Source organism: Gekko japonicus, unplaced genomic scaffold, assembly GCF_001447785.1.
Source record: "Gekko japonicus isolate JY-2015 unplaced genomic scaffold, Gekko_japonicus_V1.1 scaffold2357, whole genome shotgun sequence".
NCBI lineage: Eukaryota > Metazoa > Chordata > Lepidosauria > Squamata > Gekkonidae > Gekko > Gekko japonicus.
The window spans coordinates 272500-282636 of record NW_015164729.1 but is presented as its reverse complement, the minus strand read 5'-3'; positions in this window follow the sequence as shown (position 1 = coordinate 282636).

Here is a 10137-nt window from a genome sequence, read left to right as displayed (position 1 = left end):
GTTATTTTGAATGCTTGGGATCCAACAAACCCCAACGATCTTAACTGAAGTTCTGTTCACACATTACGGTGAATGCATGTACATCCTACATGTCCATATCTATATCTATTTGTAAGAGTCAATGCATATTTGTTACCTGAATTGGTCTAATAAGTAATTGGGGAAATTAGCAAGAGAGGGGTAACTCATGGATGTATACCAGGGTCCTTCTCCTAGAGAACTCTCAAATAAACCAGGCTGGTGTTCAACTGGTAGTGTTTTTACTGAAAAACAATAAAAGGTCAAAAACAGATATGCAAGCACACTGAAAAACACACTCACAAGAACTAAGATATAAAAGGAAGTAGCAGGGTAAATAGTGGTTTAGGATGGGCAATATTTACCAGTCTTGTAGAGAAACAGAGAAACGGAGAAGTGACTAGCACTTCTTTAAAAGGGACACCTTCACAATGGAGATGAAGTCTTGTATTTATAGGCACTATAACAGGTGTGCCCCCAAAACAATAGCTTGATGTGCTTATCGGAATTTTCCCAAAGACTTGGACAATGCCAAATGGCTCTCCCGGACGGAGATCAAAGAATTGAGCAGACCTTGATGGCTCTCCCGGAGATAGGAGATGGGTGTAGCTATTCATAGATGACCCCCGAAAAGGGAATTTATGATAATATTATAGGACTGTAGAATGTATTCAGGCTTAGGGTAAATATCAAAAAGTTAGAAATAATGGTTAGCAAGTTAGATTTAAAAGTGTTAGAGAATGAACTTGATATTTTGCTTTATTCATTGCTACACACACAATGGACTGTGCACACACACATAGGCTCAGAAGACTGTACACTTTAAGTCACCTGTTGTGATGCAACACATAGAAGGTGCCTGCACAAGCCTTACACGTGTAAATAAGGTTTCAGCTACACAGTTACCAGCCTGGTGAAGAAGCACATACCTCCATTATTTTGAACAGTAAGAAACAACAGCTTGAGAAGAGACAGCCCCCATTGCAGAAATAGTTGTAGTCACGTACTACCCATCACTGCTTTAGTCCCACTTGCTATCCCCAAACCCTTGCCTCTACTTTGATCTCTTGATCTGCAGTGAAGAGACCCACACGTTCCGGCTGGTTCTGGTCGTGTGTGAATTTCCTAGTTTACATTTCATCCCATTGGAACAACCAATGCTGCGAAGACAGATAAGTATTGCCCATCATCACCCCCACCTGCTAATGCAAATGTGCTTATTTTAATACTGTATTTCTAAGGAACTTGATTGAATGTGTGAGTGCATCAGTATTGTTTGTATGAGATTTATTTTCTTAAGTAAAAGACATCTATTTTAACCACAACAGCCTCGAAATCTTTTACTGGTAACCCTTGGTGGGAACAGGACCTTGGTATAGTTGGCAAGGACCCATTTATAAATTGCCAATTGCTATAAAAATAAAAAGCAATTCGGCTAACAAAAGAACAAAAAGAAGTAGCAAAAAATAAGAGTTATGAAATTAGGAATTAAGAGACTGAAATACTTAGGGGTAATGATAACAAAAAATATTAAAAATTTGATGGTGATAAACTATAAAATAGCATGGAGAAGGATACAAAAACAATTAAACCAATGGAATAAAAATATCTGAGTATATTGGGGAAGATAAGGGCAGTTAAAATGTTTATAATACCTAAGATGATATATTTGTTTCAGGTACTCCCAGAATGGATACCTAGGAAACAGCTAGTAATGTTGGATCAGGAAATTGAAAACTGGGTATTTGGGAAGAAGAAAGCCAGAGTAGCAAGGAAAGTGATATACTCCCCAAAGGAGGAGTTAGGTTAAGGCATGCTGTCAGCTATGCTGCCATGGGGGTAGGGGAGTTCATTCTGTGTCTTGGTAATTGCTGTTGCATCCCTATCTCTGCTGTTCTGCCTGTGCCGCAATGCTTATCTCTACAGATGTGCAGAAAAATGTTTTGTTGGAGGTAATTGTCTGGAAGTCTCCTATGTACCGTGAGAGACTACTGCTTCCCAGCTTTCGCCACCTAACGGTTTCCTAGCTGGTTCCACGCGCGGGAGGGTAGCTAATTGGCCCATGCCATGGGGGTTGCATAAGAATGCCCTATATCCTATTATGCTCAATGGGTTGCCGCCATTCTTAACAGTGCCTGTGTTACTGCATCTATAGCTTTGCAATAAAAGTATAACCGTTCCTGAATGTGTGTACTTCGTTGTAAGCTGTGGGTTCTGACTCATGCCACAATTGGAAAGGTATTATGAAGATTTCCAAATAAGGATGATAGAAATAGATGGTAAAAGTCTAGAGAAATGGGTGAGATGGGAGGATACTATAAATGGAGGAGCAGGTAGATTTGGAATATTTACAGAAGATAAAAAAAGAAATTGAAAATACGTTAGGCCCAAGTCAGACAATATTAAGGATTTGGGAAAAGAAACAAGCTGTTTGGATACCAATGCCTTCGAAATGGGCTCCGCTTGCATCTAAGTCAAGAATTTAAAAATTTTGAGATGACTTTTTGGAAGGAGTTAAAGGGAAAAGGTTTTTTAGGTTGAAAAATTTGTATAACTCTCAGGGAAAACTGATTCCAATACAAGAAGTATTGGAGAAAGTGTCAGGACAATATTGGTTCAGGATTATATAATGTTTTGAGACAAAAGACATTCTCTGAAGCAGTAACTAAGGAGGATAACCCCTTTGAAAACCTTTATAGTTCTAAAGATGACAATAAGAAGGGTATTGCAAGGAAAGTGTATAGTCTATTGAAACAAGATAAGGACTTTATGATTAGGACAATACAATCTAAATGGGAGAAGGAGATGAACCTATCAGTACAGGAGGTAAATAGACTAATGAAGAGAATACGTAAAATAAAAATGGAGAAATTTAAAGAATTGGAAATGAAATTAATCTTGAAATGGGCACCTGCTCAATTATCGTATATGATCAAGGGAATGAAATCAGAGTGTTGGCATTGTAAAAGGGTAAGGGGATATTATGCACATCTTTGGTGGGAATGCCCTAAGGTAATGGAATTTTGGAATCTAATATTGGAAATGGTGGATAATTTATGTAGTGTTAATATTGAGTTGAATGAGAAAGTGTTATTTATGGGACTGCTGGGAAATAATACAGTAGATAAATCCAAAAAGGATTGTTGAAAGCTCTATGATTCTAGCTGCTCATGCGGTAATAGCATATGGATGGAAAGATGCTTTAAAATGGACTTTGGAAAGTTGGGACCGGTGCCTGTATGAATGGATTCAATCAGATATTTTATTAATAATAAAACAGGAAAAGACATGGGAAGATAAGGCGTTGGAAACAAGGAAGAAATTGTTTGGGTATATAAGATGGGTAAGAGAGGGGGGGCAATAATGATGTATTTATAAAACTCCATAGGGTGTGTTCATGGTTACAGATATAATAATAAGATTTTTTTTCTGGTCACTGGAGGGAGGGGGAGGGAATAATAAAGGGGGAAATTGATGTATCTGATGTTTGGTTATGTTATGTAAACTTGAAGAAAAGGATTGTGAATGAATAGGAAATGTTAAACATCAATACAAATTAAAAAAAAATTACAAAAAAAAGACGACCCCCGAAATAGAGGATGGGAGACACTTCCTGGTGTTATGGATATGCTAACAAGGGCAAATGTGCCAATGGGAGAAGAAGAATCAGGGATAAAAGAGGTTAGTTCAGAGTGGGGTGCTGTTTTCCTGAGAAACCCATTTTTATAAATTATGCATTACCTTTTAGGGTAGGAGAGGGCTGTTTTGAAAGTTGATACAGTGGTGATATGGTTACAGGGCTTTATAGATGACACTTCCATACGAGACCCCTTCCAGTCTGGCTTTCGCCTGTGACACGGGACAGAGATGGCACTGGTCGCTCTTACTGACGACCTCTGGAGGCACCTGGATCGGGGCGGTGTGGCAGTGCTGCTGTTGTTGGACCTGTCGGCTGCATTCGACATGGTCGACCACTGGCTGCTGACTCACCATCTCGCCAACATGGGAATTCAGGGGCTCGCCTTACAATGGCTTGCTTCCTTTCTCCAAGGTTGGGGACAAAGGGTGTCACTAGGGGAACAGCAGTCCAGGAGGCACCTGCTATAATGCGGAGTGCCTCAAGGGGCGGTGCTGTCCCAGATGCTATTTAACATCTATATACACCCCCTTGCCCAGATTGCCTGGAGGTATGGGCTGAGTTGTCACCAGTATGCTGATGATAACCAGCTCTATCTGATGTTGGGCGACCAGTCGGACTCCAGACAAGAAGATCTGGACCGGACATTACAAGCCGTGGCTCGTTGGATTAGACTGAGCCGGTTGAGTCTGAATCTGGTGAAGACAGAAGTCCCGTGTGTGGGTTGGGGTGGTTTAGGGGTGGGGACCCCTCTCCCGGCCTTCAGTTGAAGCTGAATCTGGCAAAGACAGAGGTCCTGTGTGTGGGTTGGGGCAGTTTAGGGGCGGGGACCCCTCTCCCGACCTTCGGTGGGGTGCCATTGGTGCCAGCGCCGGAGGTGAGGAATTTCGGGGTGCTCCTGGATACTTCCTTAACAAGGAGGCCCAGGTAGCAGCCACTGCCAAGTCGGCCTTTTACCATCTTTGGCTGATTAGGCGGTTGGTTCCCTTCCTTGACCGCGACAATCTGGCCATAGTGATCCATGCGATGGTCACCTCGAGACTAGACTACTGTAACGCTCTCTACATGGGGCTGCCCTTGGTGCAAATCCGGAAGCTTCAGCTAGTGCAGAATGCCGCGGCCAGGCTGTTGATAGGATGGGAGCACATCCAGCCTGTGCTGAAGGAACTGCACTGGCTGCCAATAGCATACCGAATTCGCTTCAAGGTGCTGGTACTTACCTACATGGCCACGGTTCGACATACCTGAGGGACCGCCTTTCCCCACATATACACCAAAGAGCACTGCAGTTGAGATCTCAGAATCACCTGACCCTCCCGGGCCCCAAGGAGACCAGGCTCACCACTACCAGGGCCAGGACATTTTCAGTGGCGGCTCCATACTGGTGGAATGAGCTCCCAGAAGAGATCAGGGCCCTGTGGGATTTAGTAGTTCTGTAGGGCCTGCAAGACAGAGCTCTTCCACCAGGCTTTCAACTAGGAGCCGCCCCCACGTCTTCCACCAACAATTGTGGTTATGGGCCCTGCTAACACCTGGCTTATGCCATCACTAGACTCAGGAAGATCTTCAAATTTGAAAACTGTCTGTTCTATAAATATTTTTGCACGTCATCGTGAGTAACTAAGAACTATCTCTAGCACCTTATGTTTTTATGATCTTATTGTATTGAATTGTTTTAAATGTTTTATGTGGTTTTAATGGTCATTTATACCAATTTATGTGAGCCACCCTGAGCCCGCTTGTGAGGAAGGCAGGATACAAGTCAAATAAATAAATAAGTCAGCCTCTTGAATCACTTCCAAATAGTTTAAGGCTGGTTTCCTGACTGGCATTCCTTTTGGGATCCCCTGTGGGCCAGGCAATATGTTGTATGATATGATATTTGAAGTGATATTATATATGAAGGGTGTTTGGGCTTCTTTTCTCTTTGGATGCTAACTACCCATCTGCAAGAGGGGTCTGACTGCTAACATATTCACTTTATAAATGAAATCAGGAGCTGCGCATGCACGCCTAAAATGGTGGACGCATTTTAGAGCGGCTCCACTTCGATCCATCTCCCCCCGGCTCGCTTGCCGGATGAAATCCACCATCTAAACTTTAAAAAGGAATGGGAACAACAAGAGTGAAAAAGAAGACCGTAACTCCTACAAAAAATCAGTCTCTGCGTATTTCCCGAGGAATAGGGCAGCGACAGATCAGGACACTACTGCTCTTAAAATGGCGGCCGCGGTGAGTATCGTGGACTCGGAAAGGGAGCAGATTTGCAAAAAAGATCTTCAAGAACTAAGGGATGACATTCAGAGCTCTTTTAAATCGGCAGTGAAGGAACTCTTGCAACCGGTACAGGTTAAGCTCGACGAATTAACAGACGGCTTGGGGAACGCTTTTAAGGCAGCCGAATCTGCTTTGGAAACTGCAGAAGCCTTACAACTTGAAATGAAGGAGGTACAAACAACAGAAAAGTTGTTGCAGTCAAAAATTTTATCCCTGGAAGGGAAATGGCGACAATCCAATCTGAAAATACGTGGAATCAAGGAAGGTGCGGAAGGTAACACCGATTTAGCTGTTTTTATCTCATCATGGCTGGCAAAATGGCTCAACTTAGAAGAAGGCACAGCACCAGCACTAGCCAGGGCATACCGGTTGGGCCCTCAGATGGCGGCCCGCCAAAATCACCCTAATTCAATTTGTGTATGCTAGAATGAGGGACAAAATCCTAAAAGAAGCAAGGCAAAGGCAAGCTCTTACTTTAAATGGGAAGAAAATCTTAGTCCTGTTGGACCTCCCATTGGAGACTTTAGAAAAGAGACGTCTCTTAAAAATCATATCTTCTAAACTGCTTAGTGAAAAAATACGTTTTCGCTGGAGCCCAACGTCCGGTATCACAGTATATAGAGACGGATCATTATTCCAAGCCTCAGATCTCAGAACAGGACTAGCACTTCTGGCATCTCTCAAAGTTAAACTCACACCAGAAGAGGAAGCCGAAATTAAAGAACACCCAGCTTTCCAAAAGGACTCTCCAGTAAATACTTGAACATTACTTCAGGTTTAGTTGTACTTTTTGGTGCATTAAGGATGACAAGCAGTGTGTTTAAACACATTAGTTTAAAACTTGAATGCTCAATTTTTATTAGTTCTCTAATGTCTGATATTGCTATTGTTACTATTCTATGAAACGTTATATGCTATTTAACAATCTGATTGCTCACCTTGGTGCATTTTGGTAGCAAAATCTGAGTTTATACAGGAAATTATTAGTCTAAATATATGTTTTTTCAGCACATCATCCTGTGTTAAGTTTAATTAAGATGTTAAACCTTAAAAGGGGGAAATAATGTTATCTAGTATTACTGACAATTTAATTCCTTTTAGCTTTGTGGAAAGGATTTATTATTGTATGGCAATTGTTATAGCTCAAAGTTACTATGACATGTTTCTAGACATGACACCATTAAGATTATGGGTGGTTAAAGTTAAAATCTTTAGATGGTGAAATTTAAATTGTTTTCTGGTTATGATCGGGGGGATGGTGGTGGTTGAATATATCTTAACTAAGTTAATAGCTATGTAAGCTTAACAAAAGTACCAGGTAGGGGGTACATTTTAGACTCCCTGGCTTTGTCCTTTGAGACAAAGCACCTGTATCTAGTCCTCTAGGAAGGGCTGTATTGTTTCATTAAAAAAATTAATATTCAAAACTTTTGGAGAGCTGTGGCTCTAGAATTTGGTTACAAGTTTTAGAAAAAAGTTTTATTAGGTGTATAAAGTGTTTATAAATTTTTATTGAAAATGTTTTGATTTATTTTAATGGTTATTTATTGTTATTGAAAAATTAATAAAAAATAAAGTAAAAAAACACAAATGAAATCAGGGACCAGTACCTGAATAGTTTTAATATATTTTAGTGTTTTGTTTTTATTATTATTTTTATTTTGTAAGCCACCTAGATAGATTCCTGGAGAAGCAGCATAAACATTTTCTAAATAAAAAAATTAAATAAATGTGAGTTTGAATCATATGTTCAGCTGTTTGTGTATGCTGAATTACTTAAGAATTACTTCATGCATGTAGAAAGAAAAATCAAGTGTACATTGTACACACTTTGTACTTGAGTTCACTGTAAGTTGTGAACAGGGCTAGAGACACTAAGGGTCAGCTGAACCTCATTGAATGTGAGAAATACAAAATCCTTTAACATCTCAGTCTTCCCAACCAACATTACCTCCCTCTTGTCAGGATTCAGTTTCACCTTGTTTGCTCTTAGCTATTTAACCACAACACTGGGGCAGTGGCTTAAAGATCTTTAAGGGGGAAGAAGACTCACGGATAGGGTTGCCAGGTCCCCCTGGCCACCAGCAGGGGATGGGGGGGTGTAGGGTTGCCAGTTTGGTGTAGTGGTTAAGTGCGCGGACTCTAATCTGGGAGAACTGGGTTTGATTCCCCACTCCTTCACTTGCACCTGGCTGGATGACCTTGGGCAAGCCATAGTTCTGAAAAGAGCTGTTCTTGAAAAAGAGCAGTTTCTGTCAAGAGATCTCTCAGCCCCACCTACCTCACAAGGTGTCTGTTGTGGGGAGGGGAAGGGAAAGGAGTTTGTAAGCCGCTCTGAGACACCTTCGGGTAGTGAAGGGCAGGGTATAAATCCAATCTCTTCTTCTTCTTCTTGCCAGATACAAGGTTGGGAAACTCCTGGAAATTTGGGTATGGAGCCTAGGACGGACAGGGACCTCAGTGGGGTACAATGCCACAGAGTCCACCCTCGAAAGCATTCATTTTCTCCAGGGGAAATGATCTCTGTCATTCAGAGATGAGCTGTAATTCCAGGGGATCCCCAGGTCCCACTAGTGACCACAGCCTTCTGGGCTGGAACCTGGGAGATCTGGATTTCAATCTCACTTCTATCATGCAGAAATGACCAAAGACATATTGCAGCCCCAAGCTTCTGCCTGATCCACCCTTTATATCTCCACAATGAAAAGAGTGAGAGTTTTACTTAAAGCTGTAAATGCAGAGGAGCTAGTAGATCATGGCAGTACATGAAGCTGCCTTATACCAAATCAGACCATTGATCCATCAAGGTCAGTACTGTTTACTCAGACTGGTAACAGTTCTCCAGGGTCTCAGGCAGAGGTCTTTCACATCATCTTACTGCCTGGCCCTTTTTAACTGGAGATGCCAGGGATTGAACCTGTGACTTTCTGCATTCAAAGCAGATGCTCTACCTCTGAGCTATGGTCCCTCCCTAAATAGATCATTATGGTGCTGTAGGGAGCTAGCAACTGCTGATTTTTTTAAAAAAACTATGAAATGGCACTGGGGCTAAGAAAAACGTGGAGAAAACTGCCACGAAGATGCTATATGGCCCCCATGAATGCCTCTATATTCACAGCATTAGCAAGAGATACAGAGAATCATCACCATATGGAAGCAGCCACAGGCTCTCTGGCAGCATTGCAGAGGATTCTGGGCATCAACCCTAAATGACTGCAGTCCAACAATGGTGCCCTAGGATCCTCTCCAATGTTACAAGAGAGCCTATAGCAAACCTCTTGGATCACAAATTTTGAGTCCAGTGGAACCTTTAAGACATACAAAGTCATATCCAAGGTATAAGCTTTCATGTGCAAGCATCTGAAGAAGAGTGCTTGCACATGAAAGCTCATACTCTGAATAAAACTTTCTTGGTCTTAAAGGTGCCACTGGACTCAGACTTTGTTCTACTGCTTCAGACCAACACAGCTACCCACCTGGATCTATTTATTGGATCACATTACAACATTGGAACCTCAGGCAACTGATTTATGTTCTTCTCCTGTCCAGCCAGTTTTGAGTTTTTTCCAATTCCTCCAGCATACCACTGCAGAGTTTTTTGCAAGTAAAGTTATAGGTAAACAATAAATAGCAGTGACTGTAGGAGTTGGTTCTACTGGTTGTGTTCAGCTCTTTCACCAGTGCTTCAAACATTACAAACACATGGCTAGTAGGGTTCCCAACATCCAGGTGGAGCCTAGTGTTCTCCCACATTTAGTTTATTTTCAAATTACAGCCATCCATTCCAGTGAAGGAAATAGAACCTTTGGGATGGGGTGAGGGGGCATGGCCCATGGCATCATATTCCCACTGAGCCTTCAAGAAGATTCTGCCTCCAAATCTCCAGGAATTTCTCAATGTGGGATTGGCTATCCAACAGCTGCACCATAACAATGTTCGAGTCCAGTGGCACCTTTAAGACCAACAGAATTGTATTCACGGTATAAGCTTTGGTGTGCACGCACACTTCTTCAGATATGGTTCATGCTCAGATTCAGGTTCATGAATCAATTATCTCAATAGTAAATTTTACAAATAACAAAATGCTCTTTTTAAGCAGTAGAAGAAAAGCTATTGTGTGAATCCAGCCTCAAAGATCAACATCGCTCCTACAAAGCAGCCAGGCCAGAGGCACCTTCCTTTAACAGCACATCCTCTCTCATGGA